Source organism: Neovison vison, chromosome 11, assembly GCF_020171115.1.
Source record: "Neovison vison isolate M4711 chromosome 11, ASM_NN_V1, whole genome shotgun sequence".
Lineage (NCBI taxonomy): Eukaryota > Metazoa > Chordata > Mammalia > Carnivora > Mustelidae > Neogale > Neogale vison.
Window position 1 is genome coordinate 106,718,007 of NC_058101.1, and position 24,702 is coordinate 106,742,708.

Below are 24,702 nucleotides of genomic sequence, written 5' to 3' on the forward strand. Positions count from 1 at the left end.
TTCAGGATTTTCTCTTTGTCACTAAGATTTGTAAATTTTACTATTAGGTGATGGGGTGTGGACCTATTCTTATTGATTTTGAGGGGGGTTCTCTGCACCTCCTGGATTTTGATGCTTGTTCCCTTTGCCATATTGGGGAAATTCTCTCTAATAATTCTCTCCAGTATACCTTCTGCTCCCCTCTCTCTTTCTTCTTCTTCTGGAATCCCAATTATTCTAATGTTGTTTGGTCTTATGGTGTCACTTATCTCTCAAATTCTCCCCTCGTGGTCCAGTAGCTGTTTGTCCCTCTTTTGCTCAGCTTCTTGATTCTCTGTCATTTGGTCTTCTATATCGCTAATTCTTTCTTCTGCCTCATTTATCCTGGCAGTGAGAGCCTCCATTTTTAATTTCACCTCATTAATGCCTTTTTTTGATTTCAACTTGGTTAAGTTTTAGTTATTTTATTTCTCCAGAAAGGGCTTTTATATCTCCCGTGAGGGTTTCTCTAAGATCTTCCATGCCTTTTTCGAGCCCAGCTAGAACCTTGAGAATCTTCATTCTGAACTCTAGATCTGACATATTACCAATGTCTGTATTGATTAGGTCCCTAGCCTTCGGTACTGCCTCTTGTTCTTTTTTTTTGTGGTGAATTTTTCCACGTTGTCATTTTGTCCTGATAAGAGTATATGGAGGAGCAAGTAAAATACTAAAAGGGTGGCAACAACCACAGGCAAATATGCTTTAACCAGATCAAAAGAGATCACAAATCGTGAGGGGGGGGAAAGGGGATAAAAAGAGGTTCAGAAAGAAAAAAAAAAGAAAAGAAACAATTAAAAAAAGAAAATGAATAAAGAAAAAGTATAAAAAAGAAATACATATATTAGATAAACTAGTTTAAAAATGTTTAAAAAGAAAAGGGTAAAAGTTAAAAAAAATTAGCAGAAGAAGAGAAAAAAAAATTAAATTAACTGCAAGACTAAAGAATCATGGGGAGAAAGCCATGAGTTCCGTGCTTTGCTTTTTCCTCCTCTGGAATTCCGCTGCTCTCTTTGGTATTTAAACTGCACTCCTTGGTAGGTGAACTTGGTCCTGGCTGGATTTCTTGTTGATCTTCTGGGGGAGGGGCCTGGTGTAGTGATTCTCAAGTGTCTTTGCCCCAGGCAGAATTGCACCGCCCTTACCAGGGGCCGGGCTGAGTAATCCGCTTGGGTTTGCTTTCGGGAGCTTTTGTTCCTTGAGTGCTTTTGGTAGAGTTCAAGAGGACGGGAATGAAAATGGCGGTCTCCCGTTTTCTGGCCCAGAGGAGCCAAGAGCCCGTAGCCCAACTCCTCAGTGCACCCTCAGAGAACAGCACCCAATTACTTCCGTCTCCCTGGCCTCCGAGCTCACCGAGCCTGTGACCGGTTGAAGGTAACCCCGAGCTGTGAGCTCACTCCTCGGCTCTGTCTCTGTAGCTGGCTTCCCTGTTCTAATACCTGTAAGCTCTGCAACACTCAGACACCCCCGATCATTCTGTGAATCTGCCGGACCTCAGGCCACCCTGATCCTGCATGGTTTTCACCCCAGTTTAGCCTCTGGAGCGATGTCCCTCAGCAGAACAGACTTTTAAAAGTCCTGATTTTGCTCCGCCGCTTGCTGGGAGCCGGCTCCTCCCCCCGGGGTCTATCTTCCCGTCGCTTTGGATTCATTTCTCCGCCAGTCCTACCTTTCAGAAAGTGGTTGATTTTCTGTTTCTAGAATTGTTGTTGTTCTTCTCTTCGATCTGCCCGTTGGATTTGTAGGTGTTTTCAATCTTTAGATAAGCTATCTAGCTGATCTCCTGCTACCTGAAGTAGTGTCAGCCTGCTACTTCTCCACCATTTTGACTCCGCCCATATTTACAGTTTATTTTTTAAAGAAAATTAATTCCAATATAGTCAACATGCAGTGTCACATTAGTTTCAGGTGTACAATATAGAAGTTCACTACTTCTGTACAACACCTGGTGTTCATCACAAGTGCACTGCTTAATCCTATCACCTATTTCACCCATCCCCGCCACACACATACCTCTGGTAACCATCAGTTTGTTCTCTAGAGTTAAGAGTCTGTTTCTTAGCTTGTTACTCTCTCTCTCTTGTTTCCTTTGCTCATTTGTTTTATTTCTTAAATTCAACATATGAGTGAAATCATGGTATTTGTCTTTCTGTGACTGGCTTATTTCGCTTTGCACGTACTCTGTAGCTCTATCCATGTCCTTGTATGCACACTCACACACACACACACATACAATGTCTTCTTTATCCATTCATCTATTGATGGACAGTTGTGCTGCTTCCATAATTTGGCTATTGTAAATAATGCTGCTGTAAACATAGGAGTGTATGTATCCCTTTGAATTAATATTTTTGTATTTGGGGGTAAATATGCAGTAGTGCAATTACTAGACCATAGGGTAGTTCTATTTTTAACTTTCTGAGGATGTTCCATACTGTTTTTCACAGTGGCTGCATCAGTTTGCATTTCCATCAGCAGTGCAAGAGGGTTCATTTTTCTCTGTGTCCTTGCCAATATTTGTTTTTTATGTTGTTGATTTTAGCCATTCTGACAGTATGAGTTGATATCTCATTGTAGTTTTGATTTGCACTTCCCTGATGATGAATGTTGAGCATCTTTTCATGGACCACCTGAGTGTCTTCTTTGTAGAATTGTCTGTTCATGTCTTCTGTTCATTTTTTAATTGGATTTTTTATTTTTTTGGATGTTGAGTTGTATAAGTTCTTCATATATTTTGGATACTAGCCCTTTATCAGATATGTCATTTAAAAATATCTTCCCCCCATTCTGTAGGTTGCCTTTTAGTTTTGTTGACTGTTTCTTTCACTGTGTAGAAGCGTTTTATTTTTATGTAATCCTAATTGTTTATTTTTGCTTTTATTTCCATTGCCTCAGCAGACATATCTGGAAATGTTAATGATGTCAGAGATATAACTGCCCATTCTGTCTTGTAGGATTTTTTGTGGTTTCAAGGCTCACATTTAGTACTTTAATCTAATTTTGAGTTTATTTATGCCTGTGGTGTAAGAAAGTGGTCCAGTGTCATTCTTTTGCATGTAGCTGACCAGTTTTTCCAACACCATTTGTTGAAGAGACTGTCTTTTTTGTATTGGATATTCTTTCCTCCTTTGTTGAAGATTAATTGACCACATAATTTTGGATTTATTTCTGGGTTTTCTGTTCTGTTCTATTGATCTATGTATCTGTTTTTGTGCTAGTACCATACTGTTTTGAGTAGTACAGTTTTGTAATAATAACTTGAACTCTGGAATTGTGATACATCAGTTTGTTGTTGTTGTTGTTTCAAAATTTCTTTGGCTCTTCAGGGTCTTTTGCGGTTTCATATGAATTTTAGGATTTTTTTTTTGTTGTTCTGGTTCTGTAAAAATACTGAAAATAGTTATTCTTGAATCAGGTTTAACAGTTCTGTTTTTTCTAAAGATGTGTATACTTCATCTATGATTTAAAATTTTTTAACATGAAATGTTCATATTATTCTATATCTTGTCACAATGTATACATTTTCTCTCTCATTGAAGTTCTCACTGTGTTCATCCATTCTTCTACAAAGTTTGGTGAATATCTTCACAACCATTACTCTGAATTCTTTTTTTAAAAAATTTTATTTATTTATTTATTTGACAGAGGAAGAATGAGAGAACACAAGCCGGTGGAATGACAGTCAGAGGGAGAGGGAGAGGGAGAAGCAGGCTCCCTGCTGAGCAGAGAGCCCAATGTGGGGCTTGATCCCAGGATCTGAGCCAAAGGCAGTTGCTTAACCAACTGAGCCACCCAGGGACCCCAGCCATTACTTTGATTTCCTTATCAGATAGATTACTTACCTCATTTTCATTGAAGTCTTTTTCTGACATTTTATTTTGTTCTTTTTTCTGGAACATATTCATCTGTTTTCTCAGTGTGCTTTACTGTCTATGTGTGTTTCTATGTATTGGGCAAAACAGTCACCTCTCTTGGTCTTGAAGGATGTAGGCGATGAAACTTACTCTTTCAACCTTGCCCTAGTTCTTGGTTGTCTCTCTAATCTTTGTGGTTGTCTAAGCAGCCTGGTTTATTCTGGATGGGTCCTTGCCATTGGGAGTGTGCCAAGACCTGTCATTTTTCAAGAGGAATGAACTCAGTCAGTACCTAATTTCATGCTGATTAGAAGCCAGAACCTTGAGCAACAGCTTTTAACATGTGCAAATATATGTAATCTTGCGGGGCCACAATTGTAAACCCTGTTGACCACTAAACCAGGAGATCTGAAGGTGTCCACTAGCTGACATGCAAAAACTGTGGCTCCAAATGGGTATATAAGCCTCTTTCTGGGAGAACGGTAGTGAGACCAGGGGAGAATGCAAGGATGGTGTTTCACTGCCTGTGTTCCCTGAGAACTCCACTGTAGTCTCTAGATGTATGGCAAGCCCAAAGGCTGCTCCTCAAGCTGAAGCACCAGCATGAGTAAATAGGCCTTTTTCAAGAAGACTGGGGGTGTGCTTCATTTTATACTCTGTGCAGAGCACTCAGTATAGTAGCCTACCAAGAACTCCTTTCCAATTGTTATAGTCTCATTAAGCCCAATAACACAAGCCGTCTTGGCCACCAGGGCCAGGCGATAAAGGGGCATCCCTTGTGTGGACTACATGCATCTACCAGCTTTAGCAATGCAGCTGGGAGGCTCAGGGGACAGGGCATGCCTGCCAGCTTTAGCAAGGGAGGGAGAACGCTTTGGTTGTACACACCTGCTGGTTTCAAGCAAGGTGGCAGGATAGTATTGTGCCTACATGTGAACCCCAGGAGGAGAATGCTGCAGCTGCTCATCCCCACTGGCCTTAGCGAGGCAGTGGGAGAGTGCCCCATCTGCACATACCAGCCTATGCTGGCAAGCTAGAGGGAGAGTGCAGAAATGGTACTCACTGACAACTCCATCTCTAAAGAGATTCGCAACTGGCAGATGTTCGAAGATTAACAAATGAGTCTCCTCCACATATAGTCTAGGTACTTTTCAAACTGCTGCTTTTGCTCTGGGTCTCAGGGTGAGGGAGAGTGCATGAGAGTCCTTTAATAGGAGTATCTCAGGTCCCTACAGGGTCTCTAGGAGGTAAGCTCTGTTTATTTTCTAAGCCAGATGTTTTGGATGTTTGTATCTCTAGGGAAGGTCCTAAGGGAGAGGGTGCCTGATGTAGGGCACAAGTCCCTTTCTTTGGGAGAAATTCTGGATTTGTGAGATCCCTCTCTATTTTGGGTCACCATAGTTGGGGTGGGTTTTTTAGTAAGACCATGTCTCCACCTCTCCTACCTGTCTCAGTGTGGTCCTTTTATCCTTTGCTGTAGAGGAACAGTTCATTACTTTTCTTTTCTTTTTCAGAGCGCATTTGTTTCATATGTAGGTGCAGATTTGGTGTGTCTCAGGGCAGAGGTGAGTTCAAGCTCTTCCTATGCTGCCATCTTATACTGCCCCCTGTAACATAAGTATTAAGGCTCTGTATTTCCCTCTAAGTATTGCTTTGACTATATTCCATAGATTTTTATATATAGCCTTTTTGTTACAGTTTGTATATATTTTCTATCCTGCATTATTATTTTTACTCATAAGTTAAAACTTTTCTTAATTTTAAAGACAATTTTTGTTTATGTTTCATTGTTATTTTTATTTTTTTAAAAAAGATTTTATTTATTTATTTGATAGACAGGTATCACTAGTAGGAAGAGAGGCAGGCAGAGAGGGGGAGAAGCAGGCTTCCCCCTGAGCAGAGAGCCCGATGTGGGGCTTGATCCTAGGACCCTGAGATCATGACCTGAACTGAAGGCAGAGGCTTTAACTTACTCATTGTTATTTTTAATTAAATTTTAATTATTGTTATTTTTAAATTGTTATTGTTACTTTTAAGTAAATTTTAATGTAGTCATATAATATGCTTTGGATGTTATTGTTATTGTTATTTTTAAATAAATTTGTTATTTATTTTAATCGTTATTGTTATTTTTAAAAAAATTTTAATGTAGTCATATAATATGCTTTGGATGCTCCCAATAATTTGAAATTAATGAGATAATTTTCCAGAAGTTCCATATATTCTGCTGCTTTATATTTCTATGTATACCCATTAGACAGAGCTCAGTATTTTTGTTGCTCACATTTTCTGAGTTAATGTGCTAGAGATAAATGCAAACAAAAATTATTATTCATTCAGTTAATTACTATTTGCCTGAGAGATATTAATTCAATAAGTATTCAGTTAGTTTCTGCTGTATGATTCAAACTAAACTCAACAGACTCTAAGCTGTTTTACTTTATAAATATTTTTTAAGGCTTTTTCCTGATATTCTGATTGGGGAGGGAAATAATATAAATAAATAGAGTATTTCATGAGTAATATAAATGAAAACTTATTCAATAAGATCACAAAGGTGGGACTCAAAACTTTGGAGGATCCAAGAGGTCTTCCCAAAACAGGTAATGTTTGAAGTGATCTTAAAGAATGAGTGGAGATTTTGATAGCTGGAGAAATGGAAACTAGAGGGAAAGGATATTTTATTTTATTTTGTTTTTTAAGAGCTAACAAAATTATTTATTGGATGGTAAAATAATATTATTATCTTGTGTGGTTTTTTTCTTTTCCTCTTTATGCCATATTTAATTTTTTAAAATTTGAGTATAGTTGACAAATAATATTGCATTAGTTTCAGGTGTACAATATAGTGATTCATTTACCAGAGTGTAGCTACCATCTGTCATCTTACAATGCTGTTAGAATATCATTGACTATATTCTCTATTCTGTGCCTTTTATTCCCTCAATTTAAATCATTCTATAACTGGAAGTCTGTATCTGCCACCCTCCTTTTTCCACCCCCTAACCCCTTCTCTCTAGCAATCATCAGTTTGCTCTCTGTATTTATAGATCTGATTCTGCTATTTATTTATTTATTTATTCATTTGTTTTGTTTTTTTAGATTCTATGTATCAGTGAAATCATATAGTATTGGGGAAAAGGCATTTTAGATGGAGGAAACAAAATAACTTGTACCTCCACATAGTTGGAACATGCTTGTGGAAGGTGGTAGGAGGAAGAATATATATGAGAGAGTTTAATTTTATTTCAAGATGTGCACAAAGGCAGTGGATCAAGTTAGAACATGTTTAAGAGACCCCCCCCGGCTTTTGTATTAGAAAACAATGAAGGAAAATTTGAGAAAGATTAAGATAATACTAGGGAGATCATAAATGCCATAAAGAAGAGTTAGTAATTTTTTCTGTAGGCTCTTTAGATACTATAATTACAAGATTAATAACACATTTAGAAATAAAAATCTCGTGCATGAAATAAATATACTTATAATCTTTAAAAATAATATTTGTGAATTTTTTAAAAAGATTTTATTTATTTATTTGACAGATAGAGATCACAAGTAGGCAGAGAGGCAGGCAGAGAGAGAGGGAGAGGAGGAAGCAGACTCCCTGCTGAGCAGAGAGCCCGATGCGGGGCTCGATCCCAGGACCCTGGGATCATGACCTGAGCCAAAGGCAGAGGCTTTAACTCACTGAGTCACCCAGGTGCCCCAAAAGTAATATTTATGAATTATTAAGGACAGATATTAGAAAAATGGAGTGGGACAGAAATATTCTCTAGGTCAGTGATCTTCAAACTTTTCCCCAAATGCACATCTAAAATTTTTTTTCATAATTTTAAAAATTAAAAATATTTTGCTTTTTGCTTATTACAATAACATAGTCAGTCTTCTGACTGAACTCTTAAATGTGCAAAGTAATGTTTTGTTGTTGAAAATCCAACCTATAATGAGGCTTTTTAAAATTTGTTTATGGATTTGTGAAGACATGTTACTTCTTACCAGAATAATTTTTCATATTTATATATAAGCAATGAGAAAAATGACTTATACCAATAAATTCATGAAAATGGAAGTAGTTTATTATAGCAATACCACTCAATTTGTTGAATCCATTCAGAGATATATATCACAAATCACATAGTGAGCATTCACCAAAAGATATTTTTAATGATTTACCGGTGGCAGCCCAGTTCTATTTTTTAAAGCAAAGTAGAAACCATCTGACTCACTAAAGGATTTCTTACCCAGTTACTGTGAATCATTCACTTTTTCACTTTCTGGGAAATATACCAAAAAAAGTTTATCTAGACTTACCAAATGACTACTAATTACACTTATAACTCTTTTGCTAGAATTGCCATGATATGTTTAGAAAAGGTTGAAAATATCAAAATGTTGTTAATTTTAATACACACTTTCTAGTACATTACTTTTTGAAGAAATATTTTAACTTGTAATTTAAACATATTTACTTCAAAAGTGTTGGAACCGTAAACCTAGCTCATTAAAACTACAAAATATTTGCTGTAAATTTAGTAGGCAAAATCCATCCTCATTATCAAGCCGATGAAATTTACTTTCAGTCAAGTAGGGTATGGCTTAACTTTTCAAATAACTTTTAAATTAAATTTATTTATTTACAGCATAACAGTATTCATTATTTTTGCACCACACCCAGTGCTCCATGCAATCCGTGCCCTCTATAATACCCACCACCTGGTACCCCAACCTCCCACCCCCCTAAAATAAATGGTTTAATACACATCCCTATGACACTCATTTGACCTCTGAGTTCCAACTTTAAGAAAGAGATCTGGAAGCTGGACATGGACTGGCTATCTGGGTATAACACTTATCAATGCCCTCTTTGCTTTGCTCTCTCAAGCTTTTCTTTCCAAAACCTCAGACAGGGAAAAGATACAGTTTATTTTGTGTAAAGTGAGAGAAGGGTGACTTACATAAGGCAATATGGGAAAGAACAATTGGCATGACTTTGACCATTTTTAAATAAATCATTTTTAGAAATAGGAGCATCTTTAGAGAAATTATTTTAAGAAAGAGTTTATAGGGAAGTTGAGAATGTAGGAGTTGATTCTTTTAGAACTAAGAGGATCATACATTTATTAACAAAGCCAGCACACTTTAAGGGTAAAGAGGGGTGATACTTATGAAAGGGGAGCAATAATAGGCATAAATGGGGACTGCGATAAACCAGGATGTCTGGTTACTTCACTGAGTTCTCTATGCTCATGCAACCTTTAGAAGGACTTCATGTACTCCAAGAGTTGCGTATATTCAATTTGAAGACCCCGCCCCAGGTCGCAGACTTGGGAACATGTGCTAACATTTATTCAGCAAATACCATGACCCAAGGATGGTATTATGTGATTTCTTTGCTTTATATTAGTTAATCCTACAAGACTCTGTATATATATGCTTTATCTCTGTTTTACAGACAAGGAAAATGAAGTATAATGAAATAAAGAAATGTATCCAAGTTTACATATAGCTAGTAAATGATTGAACTTAAATTAGCCAATCAGCAGCATCCTAAGATTGTGCTCTTTTAAACTTTACTGTGAGGCTTTTAAAGTGGTGTCAGCGAAAACAATCAGGAAGTAAGGGAGACTGACACTATCCAGTTTTCATTACAAAAATTATTTTGCTGACTCATTCCTTTTTTCAAATTGTCATATTATTTATTCAATTCATTTCTAAGATGCTAATATGTATCAAATACTCTTTTAATACTTAAAAAAATGCTTTATTTCATGTTTACCACTGCCCTGGATCATAGGTCTTACCCTTAAGAACAAATAAACATAAAAAAAGAAGGAATATAATTAGGGTCACACAGCTAGAAGGTGAGATGGTTTAGTTTAAACTTAGTTCTTTGGTCAAAAGTTCCTAGAAATGTGTAGCATAAATGTTGAAGTAAAAATAAAATTTAGATGATATTATAGCAGCTCTTTATATTTTTTCAACAACCTGTACCACACACAACTTCAGGTTTCCCAGTAAATTCTCATTACAATATAGGCTCTAATACCATTAAAATGTCTTTACCTAATGCCTCCTGACCATGAATATTGACAAATGAGTCTTAAATACTCTTCTCAATCATAGAAGAGCTGTTGAGTGTTTCTGGGAGCAAAGAATGCTGTTGTTTGCAGTTCTTAGTATTTTGATTACCAGGAGCTCAAAAGGTCAGAGCAGCAATTTAATATCTGAAAATCAACTATAGTAGATTAAAGAATTAATGTTCCTTTTTATAATAGTATTGCCATAAAACATTTATAAAGAAAGTTACCTGTGTTGAGTTTCTGGTTCACTTATGAGTATAGTTGTTAATCACCACCTGTAATTGCCTTTTGAGTCTAACTCCAAATTTTAATGCAGTTATATCTGCTGAAGCATTTAGCAAGTTACTGTCTCTATTTACCATTGAAATGTGTCTTAAAAATATGAACGGAGATCCTAAAATACAGTTATATACATTTACTAAATGTATATAAAAGAATATGGTGGGTGAGTTACATTGGTTTTCTCAAATCTGGGAAACTCCATTTCCTGTTAAGCTATTAACTTGTCATTAACTATCTCTGACTGAGTTATCAGACAAAACACAGTGATGCATTTTTCACCTATCTCTCATCTTTTTTTCTCTCTCTCTTTCTCTCATGTACACACACGTGCACGCACTCACACACACTCATAAAACAGGCACACACTTATGATTAATATTTGAAAAGCTCACTTTGTGTACCATATAAACTCTTTAATCATCTTAAATATCTCTCATCCTTCTTTCTTCCCCCCCCCCCTTTCATGTACACACACAAGTATGTGCACTCACGCACACATACACAGGCACGTACTGATGATTAATATTTGAAAAAGCTTACTTTGTGTACCATATAAACTCTTTAATCATCTTAAATACACCTTAACTTTTTCTTAGGCATATAACATCAGTTGCCTGCCCTAATTCATTACCAAAAAATTAAACTACATTGTGATACAAAATGAATCAATGAAAAAAGATTGATGTTAAAAGTAAAAGATAGACTTACTTTTGTTTTCTTTGAAATTTCCTCCTTACATTTGATCCAAAATAGTTACCAGAAAGTTATTTAAAATAAATTGAGGTAACGTCACTTAGTCTATTTAATTTTACTGAAATCTGGCAATTTAATTTTATTAGCAAATGCCACCGGCTGCCAGACTAGTCTTCCTAAAACACCAGTATATTGTATTGTTTCCTTTTTTAAGAACTTGTTTCCTTACTTCCTAATGTACCTGTGTTATATCCAAATTCCTTTTAAAAATCTGATTGTAATCTGTAGACCACATTTTTAATGGTTCCCCATGTTCATACCCAGTCACCTTCTCCATTTCCAGCCCCTGTACCTTTTAACAAATTCTATTGGGAAAATATGTTTAATGTAAAATGATAAAAAGGTAGCCAATATTCTGAAGCCTTTAGGTTTCCTACCAGCCACCTACTATGGTCACAGGCAACTTTTTTACACACTTGTCGTCCAGGGTATAGAGATGCTATAGGCAAACAGTCACATTCCACTGCTAACTGGGATTTTGATTCTAACCTATTAGTTTCCTGGTGAGCTGGCCTAGACCACTTGTGGATCATGACAACTCCTCTGAGAGAGAGGATAAGAAATAGGGAAGAGATACTTTTTTGTCACATAAACTATGTGGAATCTTTTTTTTTTTTTTTAAGAATTTATTTATTCATTTGAGAGAGAGACAGTGAGAGAGAACATGAGTGAGGAGAAGGTCAGAGAGAAGCAGACTCCCCGTGGAGCTGGGAGCCTGATGTGGGACTCGATCCCGTGAGTCTGGGATCATGACCTGAGCCGAAGGTAGTCGTCCAACCAACTATGTGGAATCTTTAACATTAAGGATACCAAAGATAAATCAATGAGCAGAATGCAGAGGAAAGCTTGCCCATCGATGCTACATTTATTATCCCTTATTTTTTATTTTATTTTATCTTATTTTTATTTTTTTTATTTTATTATATTGTTAATCACCATACAGGACATCATTAGTTTTTGATGTAGTGTTCTATGTTTCATTGTTTCCATGTAACACCCAGTGCTCCATGCAATCCATGCCCTCCTTAATACCCATCAAAAGACTTGTCTTCTACTGCTACAATGCAGTTTTCTCTTTTTCTTCAAGAGAAAGTTAAGAAAACCTTAAACAGCCTTGAGGAGGAAGTGTACATGGGAAACAATTCCTATTATTTCCTTGAAAGCAAGTTTAAAAAACTGTCATGACATTAAGTGTAATTTTCCTTGATGATGTTAATCCTCTATTCATTTATTTGTTGAATGAATATTCACTGAACACCTACTATGTAGTATACATTCTAGGAGTTCAGAACATAATAGACATACTAAACAAAAACTAACCAGATGAGAAAGCAAATGTTATTTATTTTGAGTTTTCTGTTGTAAAGCAGTCAGCTACTGTCAGCTTGTATTTTGGCAGAGAGAATCAAAGGAAATGGGAAAGCTTTACAATGGAAAAAAAGAGAAGGCTTCCCATCTGATTGAAGGGGAATCTAGAGGTGGGCTAACTAGAAGTGGGACATCCGATATGACTGGTTAGGGGGCGCATATTTGGCTTTCTTTGGTTGGTCCTAAGTTGGAAACAGAGATAAAAAATAGGAAAGCTGTCAGTTATTAATGAAGTTCTGGCCATTTTGGGACTGATTGTTACAGAAATTATTTAGCTTCCTACAGCAAGCTGGCTTCCTGGGTTGTTTATTATTGCTAAGGGGATTGGTTTCCTTGGTAAGTTGCTGCAGATTTTAGGTTAAAGTTCTATTTTTATATATGGTCTGGCCATTGTCCACTTGTATGTTCAATCTCTTGATAGTAAACAAGGAAATCCAGTCTTTGTAAAGTCTACATTCTATAGGCAATCTTACACAAACTTCTTTCTCTAGATTTCTTTTGCATTTATCATTTCATACAACTGGTAAATAATATATAATCCTTTTCTTTAATTATTGGCATTTCACAATTTTTGACTTTATTATGTCCCTACATCTTATTAAAATGTGCATTATTTAGTTAAAATATTTATTAATCACCTACTATATGCCAAGAACTATTACAGGCAGTGAAGATTCAGTAACCATCAAAATCTTGCCCTCATTGAGCTTATGTCGGATTAGAGGGACACAAATAATAATCTTAGTAAATAAGATAATTTTTGTTTATTATAAGGTGATAAATGCTAAGGACGGATGTTTAGAAGGATAAATAGAGTTACATGGTTTGCAAAGGGTAAGTAGATTTAAGTCAGGGCTGACCTCAAACAGCAAATGGCATGTGAACAAAGACATGAAGGAAGTGAAGGTAAAAGCCATATAAACATCTAAAGAATGAGAATCATAGGCAGAGAGAACAGCTAGAACAAAATCCTTAAGTGAGAACATTCATGACATTTTTGTGAAACAGCAAGAAAACCAGTATGACTAGGAAGAAGAGAATGAGGGGGAAAATAATAGAAGAAGGAAAAGCAGAGACAATTTGGGAGATTATATCCATTCTTATATGGACCACCATAAGGCTTTTGGTTTTTTATGAAGCACGGAATGGGGAGTCATTGTGAATTTTAAACAGATGAGTGACAAGACTTGCGATTTATTATTATCTCTGCATTTGCTATATGGAGAAGGCAGTAGGGCTCAGGAGGGGTGAGGGTGGAGAAAAGGAGAACAATTAAGGGGAGTTTTGCAGAAATCCAGGTAAACTAGGATGGTACCTTCGTTAACCTTAGTAGCAGTGAAGGTGGTAAGTGGACAACTTCTATGCATGTGCTTTAGTCCAGCCTGTTAAATTATTAAAAGAGCAAGCCAAACCTCTGGAGAATTATTTACAAATGGATAACAGAGGGTACTAATGGAGTGGACTACCTCCAGGTTTTAAACATGCCAGATCTTTATTCTAGAATGATTCAGTAACAATGTAGCTTTGCTAACTTGTGTTCTGAGACCATATTGGAAAAGAATCCTGATTTTTATTTCACAATAACAGAATCCATTTTCAAACATTATTTAACATATTTAGAATAAATCCTATCCTGATAAAAATTAAAGCAGGCAAACTTGGTATAGTGAAAAGTATGTCTTCTCTGTGGTACTTTAAAGAGTCCTTTAATAGCTGGAAGAAAAACCCCACTCCTCTCTCAGAGCTCTGAACGGGTAAAGGTTTTGGACTTTTGGAGAAAATCATTGTGAGGAATCAAATAACTTTGAATGAGTAACCCTAATGATTGGTCTCTACTCACAGATGGGAAAATGAGGCCTGAGACAATAAACATTTCAAGAATACATCCTGCCTACCTCAAGACTGGGCCAGGCCACTGATTCCCTAGATGATATGTCTGATGTTAGTTATTTAGTCTAAAGATCTTTCTCAGCAATGACCCAAATTCATGATAAAAATCTTTCCTCCATGGAGGCCAAAATTTTAATTCAAAAGATCTTTCCTCTCTTGAAGACTCATGAAGATCTGACAGAGAGTGTAAAAGGGTGACTTATTCTTTCTCTATTTCATTCGTATTAACTCCTAATATTTCCTGTAGTCTCTTTTTCTGGGCCCTACTCCTTCTCAGAGAATCTAGGCTTGCACTAATCTACCTCTCCCTACTAGGTGTTTGCATGTGTTACATTCTATGTGGTTTTTAGTCTAATTTTCTTTCCTTTTTCTGAGAACATCTGATTTAACCAGTATTGGTTGTAAGTTCCTATATACAGACACAACATATTTTCCCAACAAACATTGAAGTAAAATATGCCAGGCACAGAGCCAGGGACTGGAGAAACTAAAGTACATAGGAAAGAGTATCAGTATCTGCCCTATAGAATTTACAGCCTATTAGCTATTGCCATATTCATTTCTGTTTCCCTGACACCTTTGTGTGTTGGTGGGTAAGGGTTAGGAGTTCAGAGGGAGTGGGGTAACAACTAATGTAATGTTTGCCATGTGCTGGGTACTTATATATCAACCTTAAATTTTACAGCCTTCTATTATCCTTATTTCATCAGTGGCAGGTATGAGAATTAGCAAGAATGGATTGTCCAGGTCTCAAAAGCAAAACTGAGTCTCAAATTGAAATCTGTCTGATTCCAAAATCAGTGATCTTTCCACTAATGAGGCTTATAGGTACTTAATATCCAAGTTTGTGAAACACTAACTGAAAGAAATAAAAAGAGGGATTTTTAAAAAGAGATCCATTATTTACTGATCCAAAAATTGAAATCTTTTCTTAATCATCTACTTTATTTATGTCTGCCTTAAATTGCTCCTCTTTACTCAGTGTGATCTCAGCTGTCTTCTCTATTTGTCCTGCAGGTAGGTATCTGGGAATGTAATCTATTGAAAATATATTTTAATACTAATCTGGACATACATAACTAGGAAGAATAAATAAAAGTAAAAATGAAATTCTAATGAAACATCAGTACCTGAGAATGTTCAGCTTCCCCAAAGAGCATTAATACTTGATAAGCTCTGTAATGCAAGACAAGTATTAGATATACACTAACAATTTAAAAATATTTAAAAGTAAATCAAACTTTTTTCCCCAATAGTAAAATGATTCCTGTCAGCATTTGGAAAATGGGTAGCAGGTGAACTGGGAGGCAGTGTATCCTTGGGAAAACTGGAAGACCAGCATTAGGGGAAGCAGAAGAAAATACCCTGTCAACAACACATGGGCTGTTGGCCAGACATGAGGAAGGACAGCAGTGCTGTATTACTAGTGTCTTGCCTACACAGTTTTCATTTTATAGAGGGTAGACTGTGGCCTACAGTAACAGATAGGTCTTAGTCACAGAGCTGAGATGGAGACCCACCTCACTGACTTCCCATGTTTCCTGCTAGATCGCATAACCTCCCTGGATAGTTTTATTAAACTAATTATCATTTAGCTCTTCATGCTGGCTGACTTCAGATTTTAAATATAGATAAACTTTAATAATAAGGGTGAATGGTTTTAATTACCAAAGCTAACCCTTGGAGTATTGTACTGGCAAAGAATGCTCTACTGCATCTTAGTCTGAAAGGAAATAAACTTTATCCTTATCCTGCTCCTTAGGACTCCACACACCATTTTCCAGCAATTTTAAGTGGGGACACAAATAGCTTTTATTGATTTGGTTAGCTCAAATCCATTGATAGCCCTTTACCTTCTGATAGTTTTTTCTTTACCAAAACCACCATGTATTTGCTATAGCTTACTGCTCTGTGTAAATGAAGATGTGCTAAATGGTAGCCACTGAAACCTATGTGACACATAATGCAATATTATTCAAATTCAATTTGTGTTGTATAACTCAAAAATCAAAAACCCTTCAGATAGGTCATCTTATGGGTGTTATGGTAGGAATATCTCTTAATGAAATACTAAAGGAGCTTGGTGTCTATACTTTATGTACATGTGGCTTTATCAGTATTGTCTCATATTTATGGGAATTTGTATTTTTAGTGGGGAAAGTGGGGAAGCCTTTCTTAAAATTAGAAGAATTTCTATTCCATGTGGATTCTTTTTTAAAGTGTTGGTAAAATGTTTCCTTCCTTAAAAATAAGAAAGTGAATTACTTAGGAGTAATGAAGGTTTTTTTCTGTAAACTCCCAAGTTTGACTTACTGGGTAGAGGAGTTTTTTTTAGTATATTTAAGGCTGGGGAATACCATTAAATGGAACAATATGGAACAAGGAAATAGATATGTTTCAACAAAATTAAAATTTATAGTGCTACAGGTAAAATACTAAGAAATTTAACTCCATCAAAATTAAATTTATTACTGAGAAAGCAGCTTAGCCACAAAGAGAACAAGAGGTTGCTTTTACTGTGAAATAGGTCCTAAATAAAATTTTTATTTGTTATTTATTTTGTAGCACATATGTGCTTTTTTAGCAGCCAGTGACATACTTAAATGTATACTTGGTAAATTTCTAATCTTCTTTTCTTTACTATTCATGATAAACATTTTTCAGTAGATTTTTCCTGACCTTTGCCGTTGTGGACTGCATTGTCTTAAGTTACGTGGTGTTCAGAAGCGTGGGCTCTAGGTGAGCTCAGAGAAGGGTCAAAACTCAATCTGCCACTCTTGCTAGATGTTTTGACCTTAACTTCTCTATGTCTCTATTTCCACATCCTTATTTCATGACTGAATGTTACAGGTTATAGCAAGGATTACATGAGCCAAGAGATAGCCAGTACCTAGTGTAGTTGATATTCGATAAAGGTTATGGATTAGGAATGCAAACAAACCCACCCCATGACATGTCTCTACTTCCAATTCATAGTGTGCTTACAAATCCTACTTCATTCCACACCAGGGAATTTTAGAGTTTTAGATAAGCTAATAACAATCACCTTTTACAACTTTTAAGGAGACCAAATATTTATTTGAACACTTCTAGTACTGTTGTTTATGACAAGATGCAGGAGGCACTTTGACGTATTGAATTTCCTTCTATCTCCAATAACCCTCCTGGCTTAGGCCCATCAGTCAGCACCAAGTCAGACAATCAGGTTAAGAGCCTCTGCTTTAGGATCCGAATTCAATCTGCTGCCTTGGTTGTGCTAAGAACTCTGAAATCCAGGACTCTGTCCTCTCTCTCCATCAGAAGCTGTCCTTGTCAGAATATCTTTTCCCGAAAACCAAGATTTTTTTTTTCCAGTAAACCAAGATTCCTTACAATCCTATTATACTAGGGCTTTTAGCTCTTCTTTTGCTGACCATTTCCCCTTCAGAGTAGGATCTGGATCTTTTCTTTGCATAAACAGAAGTTCTGCTAAAGTGTTTTTCCTCAAATACAGGAGCAGTTTTTTCTGAGAGTTAAGTTTTGCCAACTGTCTACAACTTGCAGTCAACTTTGAATGGCGTATTTCTGATCCTGATATATAGTGTTCATATGATGCAGTGGTGGGAGCTCTTACAGCACAGAAGAGAAACCAAAGGAGTTGGTCATCAATTTTAAGCTGGGTTCTTGAATTATATGGGCAAACATGGCAGGTAGGCACAACTCAGTCTAATATGACTGGAGAATTGCAAGCTATTTGGTACAGACTATGGTGGGGAAATGGGGCTAAGGTGGCAGGTAAGAATCAGGGTATAGAGGACCATAAATGGCATAATAAGGGATTTATACTTTATCTAGGAAACCTGTTCTTTCAACACTGAATGCACATAAAATCCATCTGAGAAGCTTTTTTTTAAAAGGTAAAATTTTCCAAGTCCCACCCCCAGACCCATCAAATCAGAATACTTACAGGTAAGGTTACTCTACTTTTTCTTTTTTTCTTTTTTCTTTTTTTTTTTCTTTCTTTCTTTCTTTCTTTCTTTCTCTCTCTCTCTTTCTCTCTCTCTTTCTCTTTCTTTCAGAGAGAGAACATGAATGGGGAGAGAGGCAGAGGAAGAGGGAGAAGCAGACTCCCTGCTGAGCCGGGAGCCTTGCATGGGCTCTGTCCCAGGACCCTGGGATCATGACGGGAACCAAAGGCAGATGTTCAATCAACTGAGCCACCCAGGCACCCCTACTCTACTTTTCTTAATCCAGACCTGTACTTCCTGCTTCCCACATATCACTGGAACAAAAATTGATATCAAAATAAAAACAGAAACTTTATGGCTTTTAAAAGTTGTCATGAAATTTCATACTGAACATGAATTATATGGAAACATGAGCACTGTATAAAGGTCCTAGTTGGTCAATAATTATGTGTTTGAGGTCCTTTCAGCATTTAGATATTAGAGTAGAATTGTTCTGTATTTATTTTTACTCCCTTGATGATTTTCAAATATTCACAAGTCTTATTCATAAGTTTTTGTCTTAATCATATGTACATATATATGTGTATATATGCACAAAATCTGGTCAGGGAGATTGATGCAAAATAGAGAATACAATCATATTTATAATACTATTCTCTTATAGTCCTTGACAATGAGAGGTAAAACTGGTATGATCCCATGATCTGCTGCTAGAGCATCTTTAAGAGAAAGGTGTTATAGTCCAAATAGGATTTAGAGTTCACTCACATTAAAGAGATGGGCCTGATCCTAAATGGTTGTCAATTAGACTTCAAATTTCCAGAATATTCAACATATCAGAAATAAACCAAAGCAAGTAGAACCTGTTATCTCCTTTCAGCTCTCTGTATATCAGTCAGGAATCCTAATGATTTGTCTCCTAAGTTTCTTTCTTTGACTTACCTACAGTCCATCCCCACTGCAGCTGACCTGGTTCAGGTTCTCACTTTCTCTTGCTTATACTCAGACAAGTCTTGTCACTTTGCACTTGCAGCCTTCAACTACTTCCTATTATAATCTGTGCATTTGAATGGTAATCCTGAAACATGCTGCTGAGGGGGGATTTCCAAAATGTAAGGTGACATATTGTTTTTATACTTAATGCATTTAATTACTTTGAATTATTTTTTATTTGGTCAAGTTCAAATTCCTTGATTTTGTTAGAAGGCTAGGTTAGGCCATAACCAGTCTTTAATTCTGACTGAATAAGAAATGGAAATCTAAAGAATGTAATCAGGCTTCAGCTAGGATTGTTTTACATGGGAGTAAATGAACCTTTGAGTGGTGACTTAGTGTCTCCCTGAGCCCAATGTGATAAAAGCTAGAAGCCTCCATAGTTCCTCTGCCATCTGACTTTTTACTCCATAGCTCACACTGCCTCTCACTGTTAGATCAGTATGGGACCAGAGCCTACTTACTCATTCCCTCATTCATGTATCCTTTCATGATTTGTTTGCTGACATTTATACACTCTTTTCCTTTCAAGTCTGCTGCACTACACTTTAGTCCAGGCTCTTAAAACTACTTATAGTTCCCTCAAAACACAATGCCTGTGCAAGACTCCTTGCTTTGTTCTTACAATATCCTTCATCTAAATATAACTCATCCATTGCATAATTCTTCCAAGAAATCTTCACAGATGCTTCCTTTCTCCTCCAGACTGGGATAGGCCTACTTCCAGTCTGCCCCCATAGCACTCTGTAATGGCTGTATCAGAGTGCTGATCACAAGATACTAAATGTCAGAATCTTCCTTTATACTCTTAAGTCCTTGGGAGTGGGATGTGTTTTATTTATCTTTGTATGCTCATGCCTACTACCATGCCTGTCACATTCACATACTCAGTGATTGTTTATGGAACTGAATTATAAACAGCTCTTTTTTTTAGAGTGATTGCAATTGCAATGTCAAATATTGGTGTTCCCTATTAAGATATGTACACAGTCACAATTTTCCCCACAAGAGAACTGCTGCAAAAAAGGAGGACAAGTCTATTCTTATTCTCCTTCAACTCTATCCATTAACAACATGTCTGTGCAAGTTTTGCGATGTGATGATGGTGGTGACAACAACAACGACTGATACAGAGTGAGAGAACTTCTGATCAGGCTAAGCACTTTTTGTACATTTTTTTCCCAATCTCATAACAGTACAGGAAAGTTCTGTTATTTATCCCCATTTTGCATGTGCAAAGCACAGAGAGAATAAGTATTTGCCGATTACACAGCTACCATATCCACACAAAGTACTCTAGATATTCATCAAAGGATTTTCCAAAAAGTTACTATGTTAGAGGTTATAAAGCTGAATACGAAATGGCTCTGTGAAGCACACTTGGCCTCAGTGGGAAAATATTATTGTTTCTGTTGGCTGTACTTTTATGGCTCACTGTTGCAGCATCTTCTACTTGTCACTTCTCTGGGCACTCCTTGAAAGCAGGAGGCATGCATAGGCCATTGTATTTCCCACTGGACCAATCACAGTTGCAAGCGCACAGATTCTTGAGATACATTTGTTGGCGAATTGCTTATTTATTTATTTTGGTGAATTGCTTATTTAAAGACTTATACCTTTAAATACTTCATACATGTCTCTTCTTATAGAAATATATAATCTTTATTCACTGTACAGTATGAGCACATGTTTCTCTTCCAATATTTTACTTACCCTTCTGTCTTTACACAGTTCCTTGGCATATAGAAGAAGCATCATTACTTAATGTTCTATCTACCTCTTGCATTCTGGCTTGAATGGTATCATTTCTCTGGTAGAAGAATAGGTTTTTCCAATTAAAATCTGGACAAATTAGCAATATTTTATATAAGCCACTAAAATTATGTTATGCTTAGCTGCATTTGGCCACTTTGATTCTGGATGAATTTCACAGTGCTGCAAAATATTGCCTATTTTTCCTATTTTTCTAACCAAGTAGTTCCTGTAGGGTTAACATGTAAATATTATAAAGCTTTGAAACACTGTTTAACAATTTATCTAGGTCTCAGAAATCTTTGGAGACACTAAAAAAAAAAAAAAAAAAAGGAAAGTAAGATGTGATTTTTTTTAACCTCTTTCCTTAATGAAGTGAATTTTATTTCATGCTCTACAGTATCTGCAAAACCATCTTTCCTAGCCTAATTCACACAGTGACTAACATTATATCTAATTGAAGATATTAAAAAATATCCAAACCCTTGTGGATCCTGCTATGGTCTCAAGTAAATAATGTCAATTTGATTTGTGTTACAGAAAGTTCATGGCATCCTTTCCCTGTTTCGTGTTCAGAAAGAAAATGCCATTTGCATGTTGGATATATAATTTCTGACGTTAGCTTCCATTTGAGAACAAACATAATGAGATTACACTTGAACCAATTTTCATAAATAATGAGGACAAGTAGATGTAGAATTAGGCTAAGTAGAAGACACACTACAATATAGTCCTATCTCTGATTGCATTTATTTGCCAGAATTCATTTAAATGATGCAAAATAAAAACTTCTATTTTCTATAGAGGTTTGGGGAAAAGTGAAGCTTAACTTTTAACCCTTTTTTACATCTATTGCTGATTAACCAGGACAAATTATAAATCTTATTAAATAACTACTATCTAACACTATTAAGCTATATCATTAAATGTGTTTATTATGTGGCATTGGATAGGTCTGTAAATCTATGTTTTGGTTTCCTATTTTGTAAAATTAGATATTGAATTAGTCTTTAAAAAATAACATTCTAATGAGCCCAGTTAGAACACAAAAGCAGATGGATATTTGGTATGTAAAAAGGAAAATTTCACATGGCAGGTTTTTTTTTACAGAGGCAGTATTGTATAATGGCAAGAGCACAGATTTTGTCACTTTGACAGTATGAATTTGATTCCCAAAGATGAAATTTTCCAGCTATATGATCTGTAAAATGAGGAAATAAACTGTTTATCCTGCATATGTATCTAAGGTTTTAAAAACAAAGTGTAGAAATGGCTAGCATTTGATAAATGCTCTCACTGTAGCTATTTGAGGCGTAACAGGATGCTGTCTCGCATCACCCTTTCTCCTTTCACATCTTCATCTGTGACAGGAAAGTGGTTTTTCACACAAGAGTTCATAGATACTGTGGGATTGAAGTGATGGATATCAGTGAGAGAATGGTGCATTACTGTTCTAATGTCATGCCTACAAATCTGACAGACCAAGCAAACACTCACTAAGCATGAGTAACCACAACACAGGTGGCTAAAGATGGAGTCAACATACTAGTCTTCTGATTGTTACCTCACAGGGTCAGCTTTAACCCATTGATTTTGACAATTTAATTGAAATCCAAAAAGCAGAGAAATAAAAGTACAGAGAAGACTAACAAAAATAAAGGACCTTTAGAACCTCATCTGAAGTTATTTCTGTTGGATTAATATGTGAGCTGCTAATAATTATTAAAACAAAATTTTATACCACCTTTATGAATTCCAGAATCTATGTGACTTGCTGCTAATAAGATTATGTTTCTTTTCTAACGGATGAACCTGCAGACCTTCTGAAAGAAAAGGAAGATTTTATTTCTGACCTTGTTAGCTTATACACCGAAACTGACCATCTGAAGAAGAGCCAGTCACTTCTCATGCAGAGAAGAGTGGCGAATAACCCATAATTCTCTAAGTTTTCTCTGTGTATTACTTTAAGTTATATTTATTTATTCACCAACTCTTGGGCCTTCCACTAAATAGCTAATTTGGCAAAATCACTTGGAATTTTAGCAGGCAACTCAGACTCACCTTGGCCAAAAAAAAATTTCCTGTATCTACCAGACCTGTCCTACCACTAGTCTTCCTCACCTCATTGAACAAGGAAAAATAAGAACCCTAATAATCTCTTCTTGCTCTTTCCCCTTAACCATAAACCAACCCAACAGAAGCCAAGTTCACTCAACTTCTAAAACATATCCTAAATTTTGCACATCTCTCCATCTATACTATTTCCAAAAATAGTTCAAGTCACTACCTCCCTGAGATTACATCATATTGTACAGGAGAGTAATCTTTTAAAAATGTAAATCAGACCATGATGTTCCTAGTTTACAATATTCCAGTGGCTTCCAATCAAAATTAGAGTAAACATCAGACTTCTTAACCTGGCAAACAAAGCCCTATGTTATCTGTTAGTTTCTTCCTCATTGACCTCATCTCCTCCATTCTCCACCCACCAAGTTTCAATGGCCTGCTTTCTCATTTAAAAACTGATGAGTTCATTTCTGCTTTCAGGATTTCACACAAGTTCTTGATCTGCGTAGAAGGACAGATTCATGGGTGTGTGACCTGGGGAATCACAGAGAGCCCTGTTATCAAAAGGGCCCCATATTTGGTTTAATGCTCTACTGATGCTATCTTGAATTTTTAAATAATTTTATCTTTTAACTTGTTTAAGTGAAATTCAGTGATACAGTAGAGCACATGGGTGAGCAGAGGATATTTCATATATACAATTTTTCCGTCATTCATTGTCACCTCATTTGCATGGAGCACTTACAGCTTCCCATGAGCACAGAATTTTGGTAGAACTACAGTGTGTAGTAGAGGTTCATTATGACATAAAGTAAGTACAAGGTAAGCATGTCTAGAACTGAGAAAACAGGAACACTGACCACTCTGCAAGGACACACCTCCTATTGAGAATCAGAACTTGCTTCAAACAGTGAAAGGAAATAGTGATGTTTCAAGAAGCATGAATAATCCAAGAGCCCTGTCCATAACCTTTCTTGCTCATGTATCTTCCCTGTATAAGCTAACCACCTACACTGAGAATCATGAAATAGAAAGAGAAAAATAGGGTAACTAACCCATGTTCATCTTCATTTAGTCCTTCCTTACTTACAAGAAAGCTTAAGTTAAAGAATGTTTATAGAATGTGTGCCTATCAAGAAGTAAAACATTTTGTACAATGCTTCTGGTCTGAGTTAAAGATATATGTTATATACAATCTCTGAAATAAAAAATTGTGCAATATTCATGATGCCGTCTGTGAGGCGATACCACCTGTGAGTTAAATTCTCTTGCTTTTGCATTTAAAACTGGCACAACACGATATAAAGATGAATGATAACATTTATCTAATAATTTATAAATGTTCATTTTCTTTGCTTAGAATAACACTTATATATCAATAATATTGATATAACAAATAAAAAACACTATGACAAGTCCAATGAAAGACCATGGAAGAAATGAGAAAGCTTTATATTTTAGCACATTTAAAGCTTTTAGAACAAGAGGTCCCACATTTTATTTTTGCAAGGGGCTCTGCAAATTATGGGGTCAACTCTGCCTGCATGGAATGTTCCTTCCCTGTCCCAGCTTCACAAAGCTGAGTTCTTTATGTAATTCATGTCGCTGATCGCTGATCACATTATCAGCTTCTTTGAAAAGCCATCCCTCACGCAAAAATCTAAATTAGTTACCAGGTGTTCTCTATCTAACCAC

The 24,702-nt window shown here is 36.1% G+C and overlaps 1 long non-coding RNA gene across 1 annotated transcript in view; it reads left to right on the forward strand.

Annotated features, from left to right (window-relative positions):
- The first annotated feature begins 1,381 nt into the window (after positions 1 to 1,381).
- Positions 1,382 to 24,702, forward strand: part of LOC122889337 — a 61,989-nt gene continuing 38,668 nt past the window's right edge. The window contains exons 1-2 of the long non-coding RNA XR_006380886.1: positions 1,382 to 1,392; positions 5,387 to 5,437. This is a non-coding gene — a long non-coding RNA (uncharacterized LOC122889337). The remainder of the gene's footprint in view (positions 1,393 to 5,386; positions 5,438 to 24,702) is intronic.